The sequence below is a fragment of the Apteryx rowi genome, unplaced genomic scaffold (assembly GCF_003343035.1).
Source record: "Apteryx rowi isolate R43461 unplaced genomic scaffold, aptRow1 scaffold_5, whole genome shotgun sequence".
In the NCBI taxonomy this organism is placed as follows: domain Eukaryota; kingdom Metazoa; phylum Chordata; class Aves; order Apterygiformes; family Apterygidae; genus Apteryx; species Apteryx rowi.
This window is the reverse complement of record NW_020450760.1, coordinates 9,078,639-9,089,789: the sequence shown is the minus strand read 5'-3', so window position 1 is coordinate 9,089,789 and position 11,151 is coordinate 9,078,639. Positions and strand designations below refer to the sequence as shown.

Sequence of the window (11,151 nt, the reverse complement as noted above, 5' to 3'; positions counted from 1 at the left end):
AACAAATGTCAAGGCGATAGAGAGGTCCAGTGATACCACTCTTGAGGCTTCATTAGGGATGACTCGCAGCTCAGAAACGTGCTGGTGTGAATGCGTGCCTGACCTCTGGATTCACCAGAGTCACCAGCCATTCCTCTACAGCCCTCACTGCTCTTCGTCCACCCAGCCTCAGCTGCCGACTGCGACTGACTACGGTTTGAATGAATTCTCTCATCAACTTCTGGGCTCTGGTCTATTTTTTACCATACTTCATGGTCCTGGCTTTTGACCAATTTGTGCAGAGCAAGTTACACTGCAATTTAAGTTTGAAATATAAACTATGTGTATTAGGACTTTAATCATAATAACTTCAAGGACAGTGTTTTGAATAGCTCCCCTGAACTTATTAGTTGACTGGCTTTTTAAAGCTTAACAGTTAATAATTTTATTGTCACAGATAATAATTTAGAATGCAGCTAACAATCAGTGTAATTATATCCTTCACTAATTTTTCAATTTTTCAATTTTTCCTTCACTAATTATCTCAAGATAATAGCTCTGATCATCCTTAGCGTTAGTTGGCATGTTACATTGTTATTGTGTATTGGAAGCCTCAGAAAACAGCAAAACCTTGTTTGGGTAAACAGCTCCCAGCCTCTGCAAGGTTTCTTTTTCCCTGTTTTCTCACCATCACTCTTTGCCATCACAAAACTGTTTGGTGCTAACTCCAACACATACATCAAAAACCTTCACATGCTTCTTTCAGGATAGAAATGGAAACTACTGACTAGCATGAGAAAACAAAAAAATTGACCTGAATTTCACCTTGTAGGAGCAGAATAGGGAGGCAAAGAAAAGATTTGGGGGTCAGTTTGTTTCTGGATACTCAGATAAAAAATACAGAAAGTTGAGAGGCAATAGCAAGAAAGGCAGGAATGRTCATACATGGGAAGGTAATGAATATACTAATTAAAAATCGTACAATAATTTTGCTTTACCTACAAGAAACACATCTCAGAAATTCAGGGTATTTGATGATCAAAAGATGAGCACTCCATCAACAGCAGAATTTAGTAATCTTTCCATTCTGATGTTCCAGGCTAAAAAGTGGTAACTTGTAACTTACCCTTAAAAGTCAAGCATGACTTATAAGCAGAACTTCTTATGGTATAGCTCCTAACCTACTCTTGCATTTCACCAATATTAAATGTTATACAGTTCCTTCTATCAGTACAATTTTTACACATGGGCTGATGATCTTGTAATCACAGAGAGTCAAACGCTGAAATCCTTACTCAGTATCTAGCCAACATTTTCTCAGGCTGAAGTCAGTGGGAGTTTTGAGTTAGGTATGAGTAAAATCCTGAGTAAGGATGATAGAATTTGGCTCTGCCACAGAGCACTAAGTGAACTGACGTTTCTTTCATTTGCAGGAAACACACTGAAGCAGGAGGCACGGCTGAATGAAGCAGGTCTCAAATTCTGATAACTCCATTTCTAATGAACACCCATTGGACTTTAATTTTACCTACTCAGTTACATGATTTTATTTCAATTATCACTGAATAACAGATGCTGGTATCATTTTATCCTTTTGACTTAAGCAAATATGTCATAAATATGATGAGACAAAACAAGATAGATGTCAGCATAATCTTACTTCAGAATTTTATTTTCAAATTAAACTCTGTAAGCCATGGTGGGCAACTATATTTACAAGCTTGATGACTGTTGATAACAGGAGAATATAGTGGGTTCAGGAAGGTTTATTAAGAAGCAGCCCTGGTAAATCATTTAGCAGAGCATGACGGATTAAGCAACTACTCAGACGGAATACACATCATCTGCAAATCTGATTTTTATGGAGGTCTCTGTATTGCCCAGACCTTTAGCAAACTATTTTTAGTGGCTAATTGTCCAGCTGCATTACATCTTCACCTAGATTTTCTTTCTTAGCCGAAAGGAAACTGAACCTCTGTGGAAGCAGAAAAGTCAAGCTGAATATTAAATGACACTAGAAGTGCTAGAACAGTAGGATGTAAATATCTTCCAAAAAAGGAAACTGAAAAATCATCAGAGGAAAATCTATTTATTTTTAAGGAGGTATTTTTTAAAAAGAGATCGAACTTGTCTGTGACAATGCATTGAAAAAAAGCACCTCTAATAGCTTCTGTGACAGCATAAAGGACAAAGAGATATAAATTAGAGACCAGCTTTTAAAAAGCAGATTAGAACCGTAAGAGATAAATGCAAATGAAGGGCCAAAGCGGCTCCAAGACAGCAAGGATGGGTGGAAAGCCCAGGGGAGGATGGAGGAATGGATAAAAGACACACTGGATCAGAGGCTCGAGCTGCTACAGCAGCATCTCCAAGGGCTGGATGATATACGGGCTCCTGTCAGAGGCGGTTTAGGAGTATTAGGCTTGCCTGAACCAGTCTGACATTTCCTCAGATGTGTTTATCAACTGTGTTTGAGGGCAGCCAGCCCCTGGCATTTTGCAGCTCCGAGGGAAGGAGCAAGAACTGATTCCTCGTGGCTGATGCCACCGCACTTGGACGCCGTCACCGGTTCCTCTCCGCRGCTGCACAGCGGCTTCCTCCCATTGCCCGAGCACAGCTGGCGCGCGGCCGGGCTGCGCTATCGGGGGCCGTACGCAGTAACAGCCCCCGTTTACCATGGGTACCTGCAATGCTTAAGCAGTCTGCTTTGCCGTCAGCTGGCTGGGGGAGAACTCAGCAGACGTGCTGCCGTGCCAAGCGAGATACGCAGAACAGGGCAGGGAGATGGAAATCACAGTGAAGACCAGATATTAAAAAAAAAAAATCTAATTCTAATGAGAAGGTTTTATCTGCACATTTTCTATCAGATTCAGACTCAGCCCTGTGCTGCAATTTCTTCTCCGCGACTCCGCACTGGGAATGTAGGCTATTTGTGTTAGCGCTGTAATTATAATAACCTCACAGGCAATGTTTTGAAAAGCTTCACTGAACTAATTGGCTAACTGACATTTTTAAGCTAAACAAGCAGCAGCGGTGTTGCAGCATATCACAGCTAGCTCGCTGTGTCAAGTTACATCTCCATTGCCGGGCGAGCGGCGGACTCCAGCTCTCCGTCAGACCCTAACTCCTTTTTCAGCCACGGGGCCTACACTTTGGGGAGCTCTCTGGCTCAAACCTGGAACAAGCAAATTGGCTCACCACGTGGGAAACACAAGCACAGAAAGACCAGCTCAGACTCACGTGCTCCTCACTGGACTCCAYGAATTCAAGCTTCCAAAAAAGCAGCCTAAGGTCCCCTACCAGCAAAGCGTGGAAGGCTCGGTTTGGGCTGGGAAAGCCAGCCTGCGGTGCTGGACACCGACTACTCCGGTGCCAAGCTCCTGAACTCCAGGCGGCTGCATTTTTCCAGCTATTGGTACCTAATCTATACAAGTTAAAGCTCAGTCTGGTATTTCTCCACTTCAGGGAATCACATCATTGATGGCAGCACATACATTACCACAGGGCCTTTGAGACATGGTCCTACTTTTGGAAAAAGAAGCAGACAGATGTTTCTGCTCCCAGAAGGCAGAGCAGGCAGAAAATACACACCGATAGAGCCAGCACCCTTGCAGAAATGTTTGCAGGGGGCAACAAGGTGATTTGAGAACAGTCCTGACCATGCATTTTCAATTCTGTTTTCACTGTTGTGGTGCTAAAGGATATAAACAGTCCGTAGACCTATAATCATTAAGTTGCTAATTATGACATCCAAATTAACATTTTTTTTTAAATAAAACCAGTTGTCTGGCTAGTTCAAAAAGTCTAGTGGACTCCCATAGTCCTTCTTTGCAAGGTGAGGTTGACGCTCTGACAGCATGCAGGTATCTGATTTCCCTGGACATCCGCTGTACATGTGCCAAGACAGTTATTTTGAAAGTTTTACGCTGAATAACAGCTGCTATTATTCACTGAAAGGAGGCCCAAATGCTCCATAGAATAGCTCTGCAGAGTTCAGGAAAATCATTAAATACAAGGAAAAATATAAAAATCATAGAAAAAAACCTTCTGTTCAAAATGTCAGAGAAGCAGAGAGCTTTCTCACACCTCTCCTTGGTAGCCTACTAATTGGAAGGGTGTTGGGGCCCTTGCAGTGCTTCACAACAATGATCTGTGAGGATCCCTGCGGCTATGTGAATTGTCCTTGAGCATTCCTAGACCATTACAGAAGGGGAAGATAAGTAGTGGTAAATAAGTAAAGGAAGGGGCTGATAAGCCCCTCCACGTGAACAGCAACTTTGCACCGATCGTGTATTCGCTTTAGGCGCGTGAACAGAAACTGTAAGCCAATCATATTAAGGCAAACGCCGCGTGCTTCATAGCAGCTAACCAATCATAGTGGCCAAGGCGCCGCGTGCCTGCATGCCACGACTGCACAAACATATATAAGATGGGCACATTGCTGAATAAAGTTGGAATTGAATCTGCATTCTGTGACTGCGTATGATTCTTTCCCGCTACTCCCGCGGACCGCGACAGAAGGGTATGTTGCCAAAGGCAGGGCTCTCTCTGCACCAGAAGTCAGACTTCTTTCTGATTCACTATATAACATTTACAGGTTTAATTGAGTAATGAAATGATGAAATAATGAGTAATGAAAAGCAGTGAACAAACTATATCACCAGTCACACCCAGAGTAACAGCTGGATGCACATCCTATTGTTTCTTTGCAAACCCAGGATTTAAAAAATATCCATATTGAAGTTCATCTGTTTTTTCTCTAACTAATCACTAGTCTTCACCAAAGCTGACTTCTGCAAATACTGTAGATATTCTTAATTTAGTCAGTTGCTGGGGACTTTTTTCATCTAGCTTCTAGAATAAAACAAGTTACAAGTAGTAACTGTGATACAAGTACCTTGCTGCAGATTAAACATGCAAATACCAAATTCTTACACCAGGTAATTCTAAAATGACAAGTCCAAACAAAATGTGATACTTGTATTACCCTATGCATAAAAAGTTATAAACAACTATAAGCAATTTCTAATCCACAGGGAAGGTCTCTCATGTATCATACCCCAGGGGCCTAAATTCAAGCTTCCTCTAATTATTTAAAAAATCCACACATTGCTTGCAATGCAAATTAAGCATAGAAATGCTATATTCTTGTCTTGCTGAAGCCTCTACAGAAGAATGTGGTCCTGTTTAAGTTACAGTCTTTTTATTGCACATCACAATGGTATTGCTCTTTAATACTGTGTTTTATCAGTCTAAGAAAATATTAGCCCATTAGTAGTGACAGCTGTCTCTGAACAGCTGCTACATGAAGTGAGAAATACTCATCTTCGTGGTTTCGCTCTTTATTATTTTACCATTATGAATGGCTTTTGGTATGGATTAAAGTTTTTGAAGTGGCAATGTGATCAGCAACACCAAGGCTTTGAAGGGAATGAGCAGACATATTTCCAACCTTTTTTCAGGAGGGAAAAGTATTGTGATTCGAGACTGTTTGCACGTACCTGCACCATGGTTATTAGCTAGTCTCACGTATACAGCACGGGGATTGCAAGTAACAGCATTCTCGTTCAAAAATAGCCTGTAACTTGGTGACCAAAAGGAGCAACTCCTTTATTTATCCTCAGAAGGAATGAATGTGCTTTACATGTGAGAAGTCTGYGCACAAGGTCTGTCCGAGAGAAAATCAGAGATATGCAGATAGGCAGTCAGACATACGCAGCACTAGTTAGCTTTCTGTTTACTTCAGTGTCAGCAAAGCAGCCCCTTGGACCTGAACAGAGATTGATACACAGTTGATAGCCTTATTTTATATTAAAAGTTCTGCATTTACAGTCTCCTGATTAATTTATGCTCATATCAAGATAAGCCTCGCAGTCCCCTGAAGCATGTCTTTTTTATAGGACAGCTTATTTTGCCTGCAGGTTTGACCAGAGCACAGCAAGATGCCTGGGGAACTGCCTGGGAGCTTGTACTTCTGGGGCTCCTATGGGTCTGCCCCGGCCAACTCACCCCTTCATCAGATGCCTGTGCACCGGCTGACCTCTGGTAATTAGCTGTGTACCGCCTTTTACTCCCCAATTTCTACACAGCTTACCCTTCTTTCACAGGAGAAGTGGACAGGCTTGGCAATATTGACTGGAAAAGGTAGGGAACTGGGCAAGTCTGCAGACCAGTCCTGGAGAAGTGGTCAAGAAAGTGAACAGTGCTTAGAAAGCTGAACTCAAGCTCTCTTGCTCTTTTTCATTCATTCTCAAGTCATAATAAACCACACATGCACGAGATTTTTCAAAGGCCTTCTCCTCTACTGCTCTGTGCATTTCATTATATTGTGATCTGGATCCTGTACTGTCAGGACCAAATGTTCCCAACATTAGATTATAATAAACTATACAGAAAAAAGCCCCATGGTTTATCTTTAGCAACACTTCTCCACTGGAGAACACCATCAACACCTGTAGACAGATACAGATATTAAAATATACACAAGGTTAAGATCACATATTTCACAGTTGGTTAAATATCTTGGGGAGCTGCAAGAAGACATTTCTGTTTGTTTTTCTTCTGTTCTTCAATTGTTAGGAAAACTTCCCTTAAATTATAGAAAATAACATTTTTCTTTAAAACACAATACTCAGTCATTCTCCTGACAAACACTGATAGCTTTAATTCCTCTGTACTTTCCCGTTACCAAGGAGGCCCCTCTTTTTTTTAAAGCATCCTTATTCATATGCTAACATTAAAGTACAAGAAGCCAAATAGGTTCATTAGTTTTCCCTCCATCCGTGGCTATTTTGCCAAGAATACCTGTAAGCACAGATTTATCTGCTGTTACTCCTCCATGAAGATTGCCTCGTGTCATCATTTAAAGTCCTAATGCACTGAGCACCCACTTTGTCTGAGGATGTGTCTGGCCTTGACCAATGGTATTTTAATTACTTCTTTTTTTTTTTTTAAACCAGGAGAGATTTCTTGACTGAGGAAGAGGAAAAGGAACAAGGATACAACTAGGTCTGGAGGTCTGTATATACCAGACTGGATCAGTACTACAGCAGGTGATTTGGGGGTTCAAACTTCTAGATCATGTTCCTTTCTACCCAGCTTCAAATAACTCTTGCAAATTTTTTAATGATGCCCTATGAAAAGAACTCTACACAATGCAACAGGTCCATTAAACTTATAAAAAAGTGGTCAGGCACCAAGATATGGAATGTCCTGGAAGAGCCTGACTAGGAGGATGATAGCTTTGTCACGCACAAGGAATTGCTTATTGCTTTAGCAACCAGAAGAACAGAATTAAAAGGGCACTGTCTGATTGAAAATATATCTTTAGAAAACAAACACATTTTTCTTGTAGCTGTTATTATTAACACCTAAGTTCATTAAGAGTAAACATTTTAATTATTCTTTGAAGACCTTCTTCATTGCTGCATTCATGGCAGGTGAAGAAAAAAATGCCATTAATTTCACTTTTTGGCCTTACCTCATTGGCACAAATCTGCAGTCATTGAGCTTTGAATATTTAGGAACAAGCCCTGAAACACAAGTCAGGACTTCTTTGGTTCTCTTCTGATTAAACCAATGGAAACATTCTCTATTAATCTTAGATTTTAAAAGTGTGTGGAGTTTGGTGGGAGGGAGGATGTTTGGTTTGTTTTTTACAAGTGCATGATGATTTGGCAGCATCTGTACAATAGTAAAGCACATGCAATATTGAAAGAATATATATTTCATTTTTCTCTCTCTGATGCCTCTAATGGCTAAATCAGTTTCACAGTCATTCACTTTGATTCTCAGTGTCAGAAATTATATCACACTGCAGTAAACTAGGCTTTGGTATGTCAATTTTTGTTACATGTCTATAAAGAAAAATTAGTATACTCATGAAGAAAACAGAGTCTTCTTGTGTAAGGCCTCCTACTGCTGAACTGAGCAGGATGGGTATAAATTTCCTGGAAAAAGCGTAGCAAGGAGACAGATCTCCAAGATGAACTCAGAATACAGACATCTGTCTTTCCAGACCCTGCGGTAATTCCCAGGGGCTCTGCTAGTAATCCAAAATGAAAACATCAACCGTTAGCACCGTCAGGGCCCTCAGCACAGCTCAGAGAAACTGTAGAGACATCTTCTAATCACGGCACCGATGACCGTGTCACCGGACCTAGTGAAGGTCACCTCAGCTTTCCAGAGCAAAGCTTTGACACGTTCCTCACCTGCAGTAAAAACAGCTGTTATGGATATAGCTTTAGCAACAGAGTGCAGAGACCTTTGACTACGTCACTTGTAGAGGACAGAAGAGATTTTTTGGTCAGTCCTAGGTTGGGATCAGGGAATGGTATATCGGCATCTTGTGGGGGATGGAGAAGGCAGGGAAGAAGAGCTCAGGGAAGGGCTGGCGTGTCCCCAGCCATCCGCTCCCGCACMCGCATGCGCCAGGGGCAGGTGGAAGCAGCACTAACTGCTCTTCTGCCACCATGCAGTGCTAATGGACAGACAGACAGACGGGCCCAGYGCGGGGCACCGGCTGCAGCCTGGGCGCCGTGCTGCCACGCTCGCCAAGGGGCAGGGTTGCCCTGCTGAGTCCCTGCAGATTTATGTGGGGTCAGCGGGAATAGCAAGTCACTCGCTCTGCCACGCATACCATGACAGCAGAACAGCTGTAAAAGACCGCTCTTTTTTTAAAAATAGGCCCTGTCTAATTATAAAGATACAGCTCTGAGAAATGAAAATTTAATCACATCAGCGGAAAACTCAAAATTTTAGGAAGCAGGTAATAAAGCATTTCTGTCGCTGCACATGCAGTGTCTGTATCTACATGGAGGGCCAAGGCCTCCCAAGCAGAAGTGGCGGAGGCAGGCGTCACACCRAGCCCCCGCACCGCAGCGGCCACCTTTGCCGTCACCATGTCTGCCGGGGGTGGCCATGCCCATTACAGCCCCACCGCTACAGTGCTTGCAGATGAAGCGATCTTGGATAAAGATGTTCTGAAGTGAAGCAGCATCGGCAGTCCCCAGTCCCTTCATTCACCCTTGCTCCCCTTGCTTTCTGTTTGTTACAAGAGATCCAGCCCGTTTTGGGCCCCTGTTTCAGGTGCTCTGTGGAGCAGCGTCCCCAAGGCACCCGGGTTCCCTATATAGGCACCGGCGAGGGTAGATGTCTTTGAATATGTCCAGAACTGCTCTGCGGAAGTTCAGACACCGAAGTTTGATGAGCAGGCTCTCCCTCTGGAGGCTTTCAAGAGCATCTACCTCTCTTCACTGATTATATAACAACATGTTACGTACAGAAAAAAAAAGAGGATTCGTTTAGTAGATGCCTAAAATGGAAGCATAATTTAAATGCTAACATTAGGTGGCTTAGCTCCCACTCACACTTCCAAACTGCTATAAAGGCACATGTACCAACCTGTCAGCATTTTAAAAAAGCCTCCATGGTAGTTTACATATATAGATACAGCAAACAGGAATAGACAAACCCTATTCCTATAAAATCAATTGGACGTGCAGAACACAGCAGTCAGGCATTACGTGCATGATCCTTCCTTCCACAATTAAAACGTCATAGTCCCGTCACTGGAAGTCGGACGTCGATTATGCTGGAGCCCATGTTGCAGGGGCAGTTTCTGCATATTCAGTTATGTTTTCAGTTATGTTTAGAGTAACCAAATTACACAGCCTTTTATTAGCACAAGCATGACTACTTCCTAACACAATCTGTGCAAGCACACACCAGAGATCGGCTAAGGCTCTGATTAGGCACGGCAAAACCCAGGTCCCTTCCGCCCAGAGACTGTAGCTGCACTGTGCCAAGGCTTTGGCCAGTCCCCAGAGCAAGYAGAGCCTCTCATGGGACAGCGCCTGTCACCACCTCCAAGGACCTCCTTCAAAGACCTTGAGATGACTACTGAACCGGGGAGGACCTGGTTTATTATGTTAGCCAACTGGTAACACTGAGATTAGGACAAAGTGCTGTTTTCCAGCACAAGACGGGGAACCAACAGTGCAAACAAGTCATTCCAAGCAAACTGTGCAACAACCCAAAAAGGCAGCAAATTCAAGTGCTCTTAGGACTCTCTGGGCCTCGTGGTACAGCATGAGTCCTGCCCTAAGGAGGAAATGTCCATCCTCTGCTCCTTTCATTGCAGCAATGGCAACTCATACAACCCTGTGCATCACCACAGCTTTGACCTGCTCTCAGCAGAGAAAGGACGCTGGAGAGAGGCTGTTGTGCCGCATGCTGGCCGGAGGAGTACAAGGCTGGCTGCRGCTCCCCGCCATTGCCCACATCTCCCCTTGACACATTGCCTGCCTCAGACACACCACGCTGCGGCCGCCACCAGTCACGTGCATTTTCAACAGCTACACTGTGGTTTGAGACCCTTGCAACATGCGCACTGCAGGTGTTGGCCCTTCCCCTTGCAAAAACATATATGTTAATTTTCCTGCTTGATGTGGATAACGACTGATGTGATGCTCAGTTTTTTTCTTAAAAAACTGATGCATATTTTTAAAGTGCAGTGCTCAAGAGGATTTGGAAAAAAAAGCAGGCCAAAGAATTATTACACTTCCTCTGTCTGGCCTCTGGCACAGAAATAAAACTAACAGCTCTGCTTTCCTGACAAGCTCTGAAAAGTCAGATAATCCTGTCCAGTTTATTCGCCACTCATGGGCAATTTGTTCCTTTTAAACCCCTTAACAGCATTTTGCCAAAGCACTCATCAGGGAAATTGTGATGTGATCTGCTCAAATATTTATTTGGTTGTCCCCACGCTACTTTCCAAAGACGGTGTTGCTGCCCCCACACCCTGCCAGGGCGGAATGAAGCCAGGGGTTAATTAGGTGAGCAGCATGCTCCTTAACACACGGATTTTACCAAGGCTGCTTGTTTCCTGAATGCTTTCCTTAATAATAAAAGCCATGCAGGCCGCATGCCAGCTCTGCGACTATGAGCAAAACAGCTTGAAGCTACCGCCAGCCCAAAATTACGCTCCTAGCCGTAAAACGAGCAGGCGGGTGACAAGATAAGCAGTTAAAAGGACAARGAGGCCCCAGCGAGGATCGAACTCGCGACCCCTGGTTTACAAGACCAGTGCTCTAACCACTGAGCTATGGAGCCGCCACTAAGAAACTTTGCGAGGTCTCCCTAAGCCGCCGCAGCCGCCCGGGCCCGCCCTGC

At 43.5% G+C, this 11,151-nt stretch overlaps 1 non-coding gene across 1 annotated transcript; it reads right to left on the bottom strand.

Moving 5' to 3' along the window:
* Positions 1-11,018: 11,018 nt before the first annotated feature.
* TRNAT-UGU lies at positions 11,019-11,091 on the bottom strand. Its single transcript has one exon. It is a non-coding gene; the product is annotated as a tRNA-Thr (tRNA).
* Between the last annotated feature and the right edge of the window lie 60 nt (positions 11,092-11,151).